This window comes from Phycodurus eques, chromosome 9 (genome assembly GCF_024500275.1).
Source record: "Phycodurus eques isolate BA_2022a chromosome 9, UOR_Pequ_1.1, whole genome shotgun sequence".
Lineage (NCBI taxonomy): Eukaryota > Metazoa > Chordata > Actinopteri > Syngnathiformes > Syngnathidae > Phycodurus > Phycodurus eques.
The window spans coordinates 2,664,350-2,677,065 of record NC_084533.1 but is presented as its reverse complement, the minus strand read 5'-3'; the positions used below and the strand labels follow the sequence as shown (position 1 = coordinate 2,677,065).

At 47.1% G+C, this 12,716-nt stretch overlaps 3 non-coding genes across 3 annotated transcripts; all 3 read left to right on the top strand.

Annotated features, from left to right (window-relative positions):
• The first annotated feature begins 4,039 nt into the window (after positions 1-4,039).
• Positions 4,040-4,111, top strand: trnae-uuc (transfer RNA glutamic acid (anticodon UUC)). The gene has a single exon. It is a non-coding gene; the product is annotated as a tRNA-Glu (tRNA).
• Positions 4,112-7,879: 3,768 nt separating this feature from the next.
• On the top strand, positions 7,880-7,951 carry trnae-uuc (transfer RNA glutamic acid (anticodon UUC)). Its single transcript has one exon. It is a non-coding gene; the product is annotated as a tRNA-Glu (tRNA).
• Positions 7,952-11,718: 3,767 nt separating this feature from the next.
• On the top strand, positions 11,719-11,790 carry trnae-uuc (transfer RNA glutamic acid (anticodon UUC)). Its single transcript has one exon. It is a non-coding gene; the product is annotated as a tRNA-Glu (tRNA).
• The last annotated feature ends 926 nt before the right edge of the window (positions 11,791-12,716 follow it).

The following is a 12,716-nucleotide window of genomic DNA, read 5'->3' as shown; positions in this document are numbered from 1 at the left end:
CTGGTCTAGTGGTCAGGATTCCTTGTATTCACCCCGGCGGCCCGGGTTTGACGACCGTTTTGGGAATGTTCCTTGAATAGCTTCTGAACTCTACCATTTAGACTTTGTCACCTCGTATGGTTACATTACCTCAGTTCCAGCATTATGGCATGGATCTTCACCCAGGGAACCATGTCCGACTCCCAGTATGAGAGCATAATCCAAGATGGCGCCTACCAGTGTGGTCGCCTCGGTAACGCGCTCTCTAGTATTGTCTTTGTTTTTGTGTTTTTCGTCCGTCTTTGGAGACCTTACACGACTCACTTACACAAGGGGAGACCTGCTAACCATCAAGGAGGCTACTCCGGACTTTCTGTCACCAACTTTCGAAAATCCGCTCAGTTTTTTCCCCGAGTTACTCACCGGAGCGGCGTCCGCGGTTTTCGGCGCATGGATGCGGAAGCGGCGCCACAGAGGAAAACGAGCCGGCATTCAGGTGAAACTCCGCAAGAGGACACAGATTGGCGTTCCCGTCGATCCACCTCGCGAATGTACGCTCCCTACCCAACAAAATGGACGAGCTTCATCTTCTGTTAAAGACCAGTAAAGACTTCGGACGTTCCGCGGCCATGTGCATCACGGAGACCTGGCTTTGCGACGCTGTACCCGATGGCGCCGTCATGCTTCCCGGCTTCAACATTCATCGAGCGGACCGCGACATGGAATCATCGGGGAAAACGAAGGGCGGCGGGATATGCCTCCATATAAACGAAAAATGGTGTACGGACGTCACGGTGCTCAGCACACACTGTAGCCCGCATCTGGAGTCGCTGTTTTTGAACTGTAAACCATTTTACTCGCCACGTGAGTTTGCATCGTTTATACTGGCTGGAGTCTATATTACACCGCAAGCTAACACGAACGCCGCATTGCTAACGCTCGCCGAACAAGTCAACGAAATTGAAAAAAAAACACCCGGACTCACCCCTCATTATTCTCTGGGACTTTAACAAAGCTAAACTCAACCACGAACTCCCTAAATACAAGCAGCACATCGACTGTCCTACCAGGGAAAATAATACTTTAGACCACTGCTACACTACGGTAAAAAACGCATACCGTGCTATACCTCGTGCAGCCCTGGGCTCGTCTGATCACTGCTTAATTCACTTAAGACCGACGTACAAGCAAGAACTTAAATGTGCGAAGCCAACAGTGAAAACAGTCAAAAAGTGGACCAATGAAGCCAAGATGGAACTTCAAAGCTGTTTAGACTGCACAGACTGGAGTGTCTTTGAAAATTCAGCTGGCAGCCTGGATGAATATACGGCCACTGTCATATCCTATATCAGTTCCTGTGAAGAGGTTTGTGTACCAACAAAATCATTTCGGACATTCAACAACAACAAGCCGTGGTTCACTGCTAAACTTAAGCAGCTTCGCCAAGCTAAGGAAGATGCATATCAGAGCGGGGACAGGGCCCTGTATAATCGAGCTAGAAACCAGCTTACTAAAGAAATTAACATTGCAAAGAGGATCTATGCAGCAAAGTTGGAAAAACAGTTTAGCGCGAACGACTCAAAATCAGTCTGGCGTGCATTCCAATCGCTGACTAATTACAAGCGACGATCCCCCCAAGCTGAGAACAATAGCACACTAGCCAACGACTTGAATACCTTCTATTGCAGATTTGAAAAGGACAGTTTCACTCCACACACCCACCCGGCCGCACCCGCGACCACAACCACACCTCTGACTTCTCCGTTAACCATCCATGAACAGGATGTGAGACGCATCTTCAAACAACAGAAGATTAACAAAGCGACAGGACCGGACCATGTGTCCCCATCCTGCCTCAAAGTCTGCGCGGACCAGCTCGCTCCAGTCTTCACTCAGATCTTTAACAGATCTTTGGAAATGTGCGAAGTTCCATCCTGTTTCAAACGCTCCACCATCATTCCAGTCCCCAAGAAACCTGCAATCTCTGGTCTGAATGACTACAGGCCTGTCGCTTTGACATCTGTGGTCATGAAGTCCTTTGAACGTCTCGTGCTGGACCACCTCAAGAGTGTCACAGGTCCCCTGCTGGACCCCCTGCAGTTTGCCTACCAAGCGAACAGGTCTGCGGATGATGCAGTCAACATGGGACTGCACTTCATCCTAGAACACCTCGACAGTGCAGGGACCTACGTGAGGATCCTGTTCGTGGACTTCAGCTCAGCGTTCAACACCATCATCCCTGAACTCCTTTCAACCAAGCTTCTCCAGCTCAGCGTCTCACCTGCCATCTGCCAGTGGATTTACAGCTTTCTGACGGGCAGGACACAACAGGTCAGGCTGGGGGAGGCCACCTCATCCACACGCAGCATCAGCACTGGGGCGCCCCAAGGTTGTGTCCTCTCTCCGCTGCTCTTCTCTCTCTACACGAACGACTGCACCTCAGCGAACCCGACTGTCAAGCTCCTGAAGTTTGCAGATGACACCACTGTCATCGGCCTCATCAAGGACGGTGACGAGTCTGCATATCGACAGGAAGCGGAGCGGCTGGAGCTGTGGTGCGGCCCGACACAACCTGGAGCTGAACACGCTCAAGACAGTAGAGATGATCGTGGACTTCAGGAGGCATCCTTCGCCACAGCTGCCCCTCACGTTGTCCAGCTGCCTTGTGTCAACCGTCGAGACCTTCAAGTTCCTGGGAATTACAATCTCTCAGGACCTGAAGTGGGCGAACAACATCAACTCCGTCCTCAAAAAGGCCCAGCAGAGGATGTACTTCCTGCGGCTTCTGAGAAAGCACGGCCTGCCACCGGAGCTGCTGAGACAGTTCTACACAGCGGTCATCGAATCAGTCCTGTGTTCTTCCATCACAGTCTGGTTTGGTGCTTCTACAAAAAAGGACAAACTCCGACTGCAACGGACAATCAAAACTGCTGAAAGGATTGTCGGTACCCCCCTACCCACCATTGAGGACTTGCACGCTGCCAGAACTAAGACAAGGGCGTGCAAAATCCTCTCGGACCGTCTGCACCCCGGTCACCAGCTCTTCCAGCTCCTTCCCTCAGGTAGGCGCTACCGATCAACGCAAACTAGAACTAGTAGACATTCCAACAGCTTCTTCCCTCTTGTGATCAACTTCTTAAACACCTAACCTATAATTCCATTACAACATGCTGGCAATTTTTTGACTTGAGTTCGTTGTCACATTTCTGTGGGGCCAATTATGTATTACTCGTGCACTCACTGTAGTTGTCTCGCCATGCTGCACTATTTGCATATACTGGCCACTCATGCCAGAGTAGCATCTGCTCCATTTGCACACTAATTGAGGAGTATCTGTAACATTTGCACAACCAACATTGTCCCAGATTATCGCACTACTCGTCACTTTAAACCGCATACACTCCTTGAAGTCTCAGCGCCCTTTGCACAATGGTCATTGCACCGGACTATTGCAATATTAGTCGTTCGAACTGCTCTAAGTGCTAGAGGACTCTGCATCTTTTTGCACAATTGTTTTTTGTCAATGTCTTTATGTCTCCAAAGTGTTCTGTAAATTGACTGTTTGTTGTACTAGAGCGGCTCCAACTACCGGAGACAAATTCCTTGTGTGTTTTGGACATACTTGGCAAATAAAGATGATTCTGATTCTGATTTTTTAATCCAGCATTCCACCAATTTGGCTGTTCATCCAGAAAACTTCCGATTGAGCTTGGGGAAGAAAACACAACAAAGGTGTTTCCCAGATAGCCAAGCGGCCAGGATTCTTGGTTTTCACTCATGAGGGCTGGGTTTGACTCTGGGTATGGGAAAGTTCTCTGAATTCCACCATTTGGGCTTTAACATCATGTCGAAAAATTCCAGTTTGGGGAAATGTTCAATAGTTTGGAAAAAAAAACAAAGGATTTTCCCATATGGTTAAGCCGTCAGGTTGCTTGGTTCTCACCCAGGAGGCCTGAGTTTGACTCCTGGTTTGAGAATGTTTGGGAATAATGTATTCTACTATTTGGGCTTTGATCATGCAGAAAATTTCAAATATTTTGTGCTTCGAAAAACTGATGTGTCCCATATGGTCTAGTGGTCAGGATTCCTGGTTTTCACCCAGGTGGCCCAGGTTTGACTCCCGGTGTGGGAATGTTCCATGAGCCTCTCCTGAACTCTCCAATTTGGACTTTGATTTACACTTGGTATGACTCCCATTATGAGAGTGATTTTTTACCCTGCATTCCACCAATTTTGCTTCAACATTCATCAGCAAAAAAAAAAAAAAAAAAAAAGCGCTTGGGGAAACGGTCAATATTTTTGGAAAAAAACAAAGGAGTGGCCCATATTGGCAAGCGGTCAGGATTTGTGGTTTTCACCCAGGTCTCCTGGGTTTGACACCCAGTATGGGAATGTTCCCTGAATTCCACCGTTTGGGCTTTGATCTTGATGCAGAAAATTGGAAAAAAAAAAAATCGGAAAGAATAAGTGGGAGAGACACCATCACGTGTGCCATTTGATCTGGCAATCAGTATGAGTGGTTTTCACTGGTTTCCTACTCCAGGAAGGGGAACGTAACCTGAATTCTTCTGTTTTGGCCTGATTACGAATGCTTGAAAGAACGTGAATAATTTAAAAACAATAATTTGAACTCACACCACTATGTGTCTCATATGGTTTTTACCCAAGTGGCCTGTGTTTGACACCCGGTATGGGAATGTTCCTTGAATCTCTTCTGAACTCTATTTTTTAGACTTTGTCACCTGGCAAAGTAACATTACCTGCCTTCCAATATTATTAGGTGTGAATGTGAGTGCGAATGGTTTTTTGTTTGTATGTGCCCTGCGATTGGCTGGCAACCAGGTGGTCCAAAATGGTCCAAAATCATGGTTGCACAAAAATGGACACATACTCAGTGCCTTTCCTACCAGGGAAAATAATACTTTAGACCACTGCTACACTACAGTAAAAAACGCATACCGTGCTATACTTCGTGCAGCCCTGGGCTCGTCAGATCACTGCTTAATTCACTTAATACCGACGTACAGGCAAGAACTTAAATGTGCGAAGCCTCCAGTGAAAACAGTCAAAAAGTGGACCAATGAAGCCAAGATGGAACTTCAAAGCTGTTTAGACTGCACAGCCTGGAGTGTCTTTGAAAATTCAGCTGGCAGCCTGGATGAATATACGGCCACTGTCATATCCTATATCAGTTCCTGTGAAGAGGTTTGTGTACCAACAAAATCATTTCGGACATTCAACAACAACAAGCCGTGGTTCACTGCTAAACTTAAGCAGCTTCGCCAAGCTAAGGAAGATGCATATCAGAGCGGGGACAGGGCCCTGTATAATCGAGCTAGAAACCAGCTTACTAAAGAAATTAACATTGCAAAGAGGATCTATGCAGCAAAGTTGGAAAAACAGTTTAGCGCGAACGACTCAAAATCAGTCTGGCGTGCATTCCAATCGCTGACTAATTACAAGCGACGATCCCCCCAAGCTGAGAACAATAGCACACTAGCCAACGACTTGAATACCTTCTATTGCAGATTTGAAAAGGACAGTTTCACTCCACACACCCACCCGGCCGCACCCGCGACCACAACCACACCTCTGACTTCTCCGTTAACCATCCATGAACAGGATGTGAGACGCATCTTCAAACAACAGAAGATTAACAAAGCGACAGGACCGGACCATGTGTCCCCATCCTGCCTCAAAGTCTGCGCGGACCAGCTCGCTCCAGTCTTCACTCAGATCTTTAACAGATCTTTGGAAATGTGCGAAGTTCCATCCTGTTTCAAACGCTCCACCATCATTCCAGTCCCCAAGAAACCTGCAATCTCTGGTCTGAATGACTACAGGCCTGTCGCTTTGACATCTGTGGTCATGAAGTCCTTTGAACGTCTCGTGCTGGACCACCTCAAGAGTGTCACAGGTCCCCTGCTGGACCCCCTGCAGTTTGCCTACCAAGCGAACAGGTCTGCGGATGATGCAGTCAACATGGGACTGCACTTCATCCTAGAACACCTCGACAGTGCAGGGACCTACGTGAGGATCCTGTTCGTGGACTTCAGCTCAGCGTTCAACACCATCATCCCTGAACTCCTTTCAACCAAGCTTCTCCAGCTCAGCGTCTCACCTGCCATCTGCCAGTGGATTTACAGCTTTCTGACGGGCAGGACACAACAGGTCAGGCTGGGGGAGGCCACCTCATCCACACGCAGCATCAGCACTGGGGCGCCCCAAGGTTGTGTCCTCTCTCCGCTGCTCTTCTCTCTCTACACGAACGACTGCACCTCAGCGAACCCGACTGTCAAGCTCCTGAAGTTTGCAGATGACACCACTGTCATCGGCCTCATCAAGGACGGTGACGAGTCTGCATATCGACAGGAAGCGGAGCGGCTGGAGCTGTGGTGCGGCCCGACACAACCTGGAGCTGAACACGCTCAAGACAGTAGAGATGATCGTGGACTTCAGGAGGCATCCTTCGCCACAGCTGCCCCTCACGTTGTCCAGCTGCCTTGTGTCAACCGTCGAGACCTTCAAGTTCCTGGGAATTACAATCTCTCAGGACCTGAAGTGGGCGAACAACATCAACTCCGTCCTCAAAAAGGCCCAGCAGAGGATGTACTTCCTGCGGCTTCTGAGAAAGCACGGCCTGCCACCGGAGCTGCTGAGACAGTTCTACACAGCGGTCATCGAATCAGTCCTGTGTTCTTCCATCACAGTCTGGTTTGGTGCTTCTACAAAAAAGGACAAACTCCGACTGCAACGGACAATCAAAACTGCTGAAAGGATTGTCGGTACCCCCCTACCCACCATTGAGGACTTGCACGCTGCCAGAACTAAGACAAGGGCGTGCAAAATCCTCTCGGACCGTCTGCACCCCGGTCACCAGCTCTTCCAGCTCCTTCCCTCAGGTAGGCGCTACCGATCAACGCAAACTAGAACTAGTAGACATTCCAACAGCTTCTTCCCTCTTGTGATCAACTTCTTAAACACCTAACCTATAATTCCATTACAACATGCTGGCAATTTTTTGACTTGAGTTCGTTGTCACATTTCTGTGGGGCCAATTATGTATTACTCGTGCACTCACTGTAGTTGTCTCGCCATGCTGCACTATTTGCATATACTGGCCACTCATGCCAGAGTAGCATCTGCTCCATTTGCACACTAATTGAGGAGTATCTGTAACATTTGCACAACCAACATTGTCCCAGATTATCGCACTACTCGTCACTTTAAACCGCATACACTCCTTGAAGTCTCAGCGCCCTTTGCACAATGGTCATTGCACCGGACTATTGCAATATTAGTCGTTCGAACTGCTCTAAGTGCTAGAGGACTCTGCATCTTTTTGCACAATTGTTTTTTGTCAATGTCTTTATGTCTCCAAAGTGTTCTGTAAATTGACTGTTTGTTGTACTAGAGCGGCTCCAACTACCGGAGACAAATTCCTTGTGTGTTTTGGACATACTTGGCAAATAAAGATGATTCTGATTCTGATTTTTTAATCCAGCATTCCACCAATTTGGCTGTTCATCCAGAAAACTTCCGATTGAGCTTGGGGAAGAAAACACAACAAAGGTGTTTCCCAGATAGCCAAGCGGCCAGGATTCTTGGTTTTCACTCATGAGGGCTGGGTTTGACTCTGGGTATGGGAAAGTTCTCTGAATTCCACCATTTGGGCTTTAACATCATGTCGAAAAATTCCAGTTTGGGGAAATGTTCAATAGTTTGGAAAAAAAAACAAAGGATTTTCCCATATGGTTAAGCCGTCAGGTTGCTTGGTTCTCACCCAGGAGGCCTGAGTTTGACTCCTGGTTTGAGAATGTTTGGGAATAATGTATTCTACTATTTGGGCTTTGATCATGCAGAAAATTTCAAATATTTTGTGCTTCGAAAAACTGATGTGTCCCATATGGTCTAGTGGTCAGGATTCCTGGTTTTCACCCAGGTGGCCCAGGTTTGACTCCCGGTGTGGGAATGTTCCATGAGCCTCTCCTGAACTCTCCAATTTGGACTTTGATTTACACTTGGTATGACTCCCATTATGAGAGTGATTTTTTACCCTGCATTCCACCAATTTTGCTTCAACATTCATCAGCAAAAAAAAAAAAAAAAAAAAGCGCTTGGGGAAACGGTCAATATTTTTGGAAAAAAACAAAGGAGTGGCCCATATTGGCAAGCGGTCAGGATTTGTGGTTTTCACCCAGGTCTCCTGGGTTTGACACCCAGTATGGGAATGTTCCCTGAATTCCACCGTTTGGGCTTTGATCTTGATGCAGAAAATTGGAAAAAAAAAAAATCGGAAAGAATAAGTGGGAGAGACACCATCACGTGTGCCATTTGATCTGGCAATCAGTATGAGTGGTTTTCACTGGTTTCCTACTCCAGGAAGGGGAACGTAACCTGAATTCTTCTGTTTTGGCCTGATTACGAATGCTTGAAAGAACGTGAATAATTTAAAAACAATAATTTGAACTCACACCACTATGTGTCTCATATGGTTTTTACCCAAGTGGCCTGTGTTTGACACCCGGTATGGGAATGTTCCTTGAATCTCTTCTGAACTCTATTTTTTAGACTTTGTCACCTGGCAAAGTAACATTACCTGCCTTCCAATATTATTAGGTGTGAATGTGAGTGCGAATGGTTTTTTGTTTGTATGTGCCCTGCGATTGGCTGGCAACCAGGTGGTCCAAAATGGTCCAAAATCATGGTTGCACAAAAATGGACACATACTCAGTGCCTTTCCTACCAGGGAAAATAATACTTTAGACCACTGCTACACTACAGTAAAAAACGCATACCGTGCTATACTTCGTGCAGCCCTGGGCTCGTCAGATCACTGCTTAATTCACTTAATACCGACGTACAGGCAAGAACTTAAATGTGCGAAGCCTCCAGTGAAAACAGTCAAAAAGTGGACCAATGAAGCCAAGATGGAACTTCAAAGCTGTTTAGACTGCACAGCCTGGAGTGTCTTTGAAAATTCAGCTGGCAGCCTGGATGAATATACGGCCACTGTCATATCCTATATCAGTTCCTGTGAAGAGGTTTGTGTACCAACAAAATCATTTCGGACATTCAACAACAACAAGCCGTGGTTCACTGCTAAACTTAAGCAGCTTCGCCAAGCTAAGGAAGATGCATATCAGAGCGGGGACAGGGCCCTGTATAATCGAGCTAGAAACCAGCTTACTAAAGAAATTAACATTGCAAAGAGGATCTATGCAGCAAAGTTGGAAAAACAGTTTAGCGCGAACGACTCAAAATCAGTCTGGCGTGCATTCCAATCGCTGACTAATTACAAGCGACGATCCCCCCAAGCTGAGAACAATAGCACACTAGCCAACGACTTGAATACCTTCTATTGCAGATTTGAAAAGGACAGTTTCACTCCACACACCCACCCGGCCGCACCCGCGACCACAACCACACCTCTGACTTCTCCGTTAACCATCCATGAACAGGATGTGAGACGCATCTTCAAACAACAGAAGATTAACAAAGCGACAGGACCGGACCATGTGTCCCCATCCTGCCTCAAAGTCTGCGCGGACCAGCTCGCTCCAGTCTTCACTCAGATCTTTAACAGATCTTTGGAAATGTGCGAAGTTCCATCCTGTTTCAAACGCTCCACCATCATTCCAGTCCCCAAGAAACCTGCAATCTCTGGTCTGAATGACTACAGGCCTGTCGCTTTGACATCTGTGGTCATGAAGTCCTTTGAACGTCTCGTGCTGGACCACCTCAAGAGTGTCACAGGTCCCCTGCTGGACCCCCTGCAGTTTGCCTACCAAGCGAACAGGTCTGCGGATGATGCAGTCAACATGGGACTGCACTTCATCCTAGAACACCTCGACAGTGCAGGGACCTACGTGAGGATCCTGTTCGTGGACTTCAGCTCAGCGTTCAACACCATCATCCCTGAACTCCTTTCAACCAAGCTTCTCCAGCTCAGCGTCTCACCTGCCATCTGCCAGTGGATTTACAGCTTTCTGACGGGCAGGACACAACAGGTCAGGCTGGGGGAGGCCACCTCATCCACACGCAGCATCAGCACTGGGGCGCCCCAAGGTTGTGTCCTCTCTCCGCTGCTCTTCTCTCTCTACACGAACGACTGCACCTCAGCGAACCCGACTGTCAAGCTCCTGAAGTTTGCAGATGACACCACTGTCATCGGCCTCATCAAGGACGGTGACGAGTCTGCATATCGACAGGAAGCGGAGCGGCTGGAGCTGTGGTGCGGCCCGACACAACCTGGAGCTGAACACGCTCAAGACAGTAGAGATGATCGTGGACTTCAGGAGGCATCCTTCGCCACAGCTGCCCCTCACGTTGTCCAGCTGCCTTGTGTCAACCGTCGAGACCTTCAAGTTCCTGGGAATTACAATCTCTCAGGACCTGAAGTGGGCGAACAACATCAACTCCGTCCTCAAAAAGGCCCAGCAGAGGATGTACTTCCTGCGGCTTCTGAGAAAGCACGGCCTGCCACCGGAGCTGCTGAGACAGTTCTACACAGCGGTCATCGAATCAGTCCTGTGTTCTTCCATCACAGTCTGGTTTGGTGCTTCTACAAAAAAGGACAAACTCCGACTGCAACGGACAATCAAAACTGCTGAAAGGATTGTCGGTACCCCCCTACCCACCATTGAGGACTTGCACGCTGCCAGAACTAAGACAAGGGCGTGCAAAATCCTCTCGGACCGTCTGCACCCCGGTCACCAGCTCTTCCAGCTCCTTCCCTCAGGTAGGCGCTACCGATCAACGCAAACTAGAACTAGTAGACATTCCAACAGCTTCTTCCCTCTTGTGATCAACTTCTTAAACACCTAACCTATAATTCCATTACAACATGCTGGCAATTTTTTGACTTGAGTTCGTTGTCACATTTCTGTGGGGCCAATTATGTATTACTCGTGCACTCACTGTAGTTGTCTCGCCATGCTGCACTATTTGCATATACTGGCCACTCATGCCAGAGTAGCATCTGCTCCATTTGCACACTAATTGAGGAGTATCTGTAACATTTGCACAACCAACATTGTCCCAGATTATCGCACTACTCGTCACTTTAAACCGCATACACTCCTTGAAGTCTCAGCGCCCTTTGCACAATGGTCATTGCACCGGACTATTGCAATATTAGTCGTTCGAACTGCTCTAAGTGCTAGAGGACTCTGCATCTTTTTGCACAATTGTTTTTTGTCAATGTCTTTATGTCTCCAAAGTGTTCTGTAAATTGACTGTTTGTTGTACTAGAGCGGCTCCAACTACCGGAGACAAATTCCTTGTGTGTTTTGGACATACTTGGCAAATAAAGATGATTCTGATTCTGATTTTTTAATCCAGCATTCCACCAATTTGGCTGTTCATCCAGAAAACTTCCGATTGAGCTTGGGGAAGAAAACACAACAAAGGTGTTTCCCAGATAGCCAAGCGGCCAGGATTCTTGGTTTTCACTCATGAGGGCTGGGTTTGACTCTGGGTATGGGAAAGTTCTCTGAATTCCACCATTTGGGCTTTAACATCATGTCGAAAAATTCCAGTTTGGGGAAATGTTCAATAGTTTGGAAAAAAAAACAAAGGATTTTCCCATATGGTTACGCCGTCAGGTTGCTTGGTTCTCACCCAGGAGGCCTGAGTTTGACTCCTGGTTTGAGAATGTTTGGGAATAATGTATTCTACTATTTGGGCTTTGATCATGCAGAAAATTTCAAATATTTTGTGCTTCGAAAAACTGATGTGTCCCATATGGTCTAGTGGTCAGGATTCCTGGTTTTCACCCAGGTGGCCCAGGTTTGACTCCCGGTGTGGGAATGTTCCATGAGCCTCTCCTGAACTCTCCAATTTGGACTTTGATTTACACTTGGTATGACTCCCATTATGAGAGTGATTTTTTACCCTGCATTCCACCAATTTTGCTTCAACATTCATCAGCAAAAAAAAAAAAAAAAAAAAGCGCTTGGGGAAACGGTCAATATTTTTGGAAAAAAACAAAGGAGTGGCCCATATTGGCAAGCGGTCAGGATTTGTGGTTTTCACCCAGGTCTCCTGGGTTTGACACCCAGTATGGGAATGTTCCCTGAATTCCACCGTTTGGGCTTTGATCTTGATGCAGAAAATTGGAAAAAAAAAAAATCGGAAAGAATAAGTGGGAGAGACACCATCACGTGTGCCATTTGATCTGGCAATCAGTATGAGTGGTTTTCACTGGTTTCCTACTCCAGGAAGGGGAACGTAACCTGAATTCTTCTGTTTTGGCCTGATTACGAATGCTTGAAAGAACGTGAATAATTTAAAAACAATAATTTGAACTCACACCACTATGTGTCTCATATGGTTTTTACCCAAGTGGCCTGTGTTTGACACCCGGTATGGGAATGTTCCTTGAATCTCTTCTGAACTCTATTTTTTAGACTTTGTCACCTGGCAAAGTAACATTACCTGCCTTCCAATATTATTAGGTGTGAATGTGAGTGCGAATGGTTTTTTGTTTGTATGTGCCCTGCGATTGGCTGGCAACCAGGTGGTCCAAAATGGTCCAAAATCATGGTTGCACAAAAATGGACACATACTCAGTGCCTTTCCTACCAGGGAAAATAATACTTTAGACCACTGCTACACTACAGTAAAAAACGCATACCGTGCTATACTTCGTGCAGCCCTGGGCTCGTCAGATCACTGCTTAATTCACTTAATACCGACGTACAGGCAAGAACTTAAATGTGCGAAGCCTCCAGTGA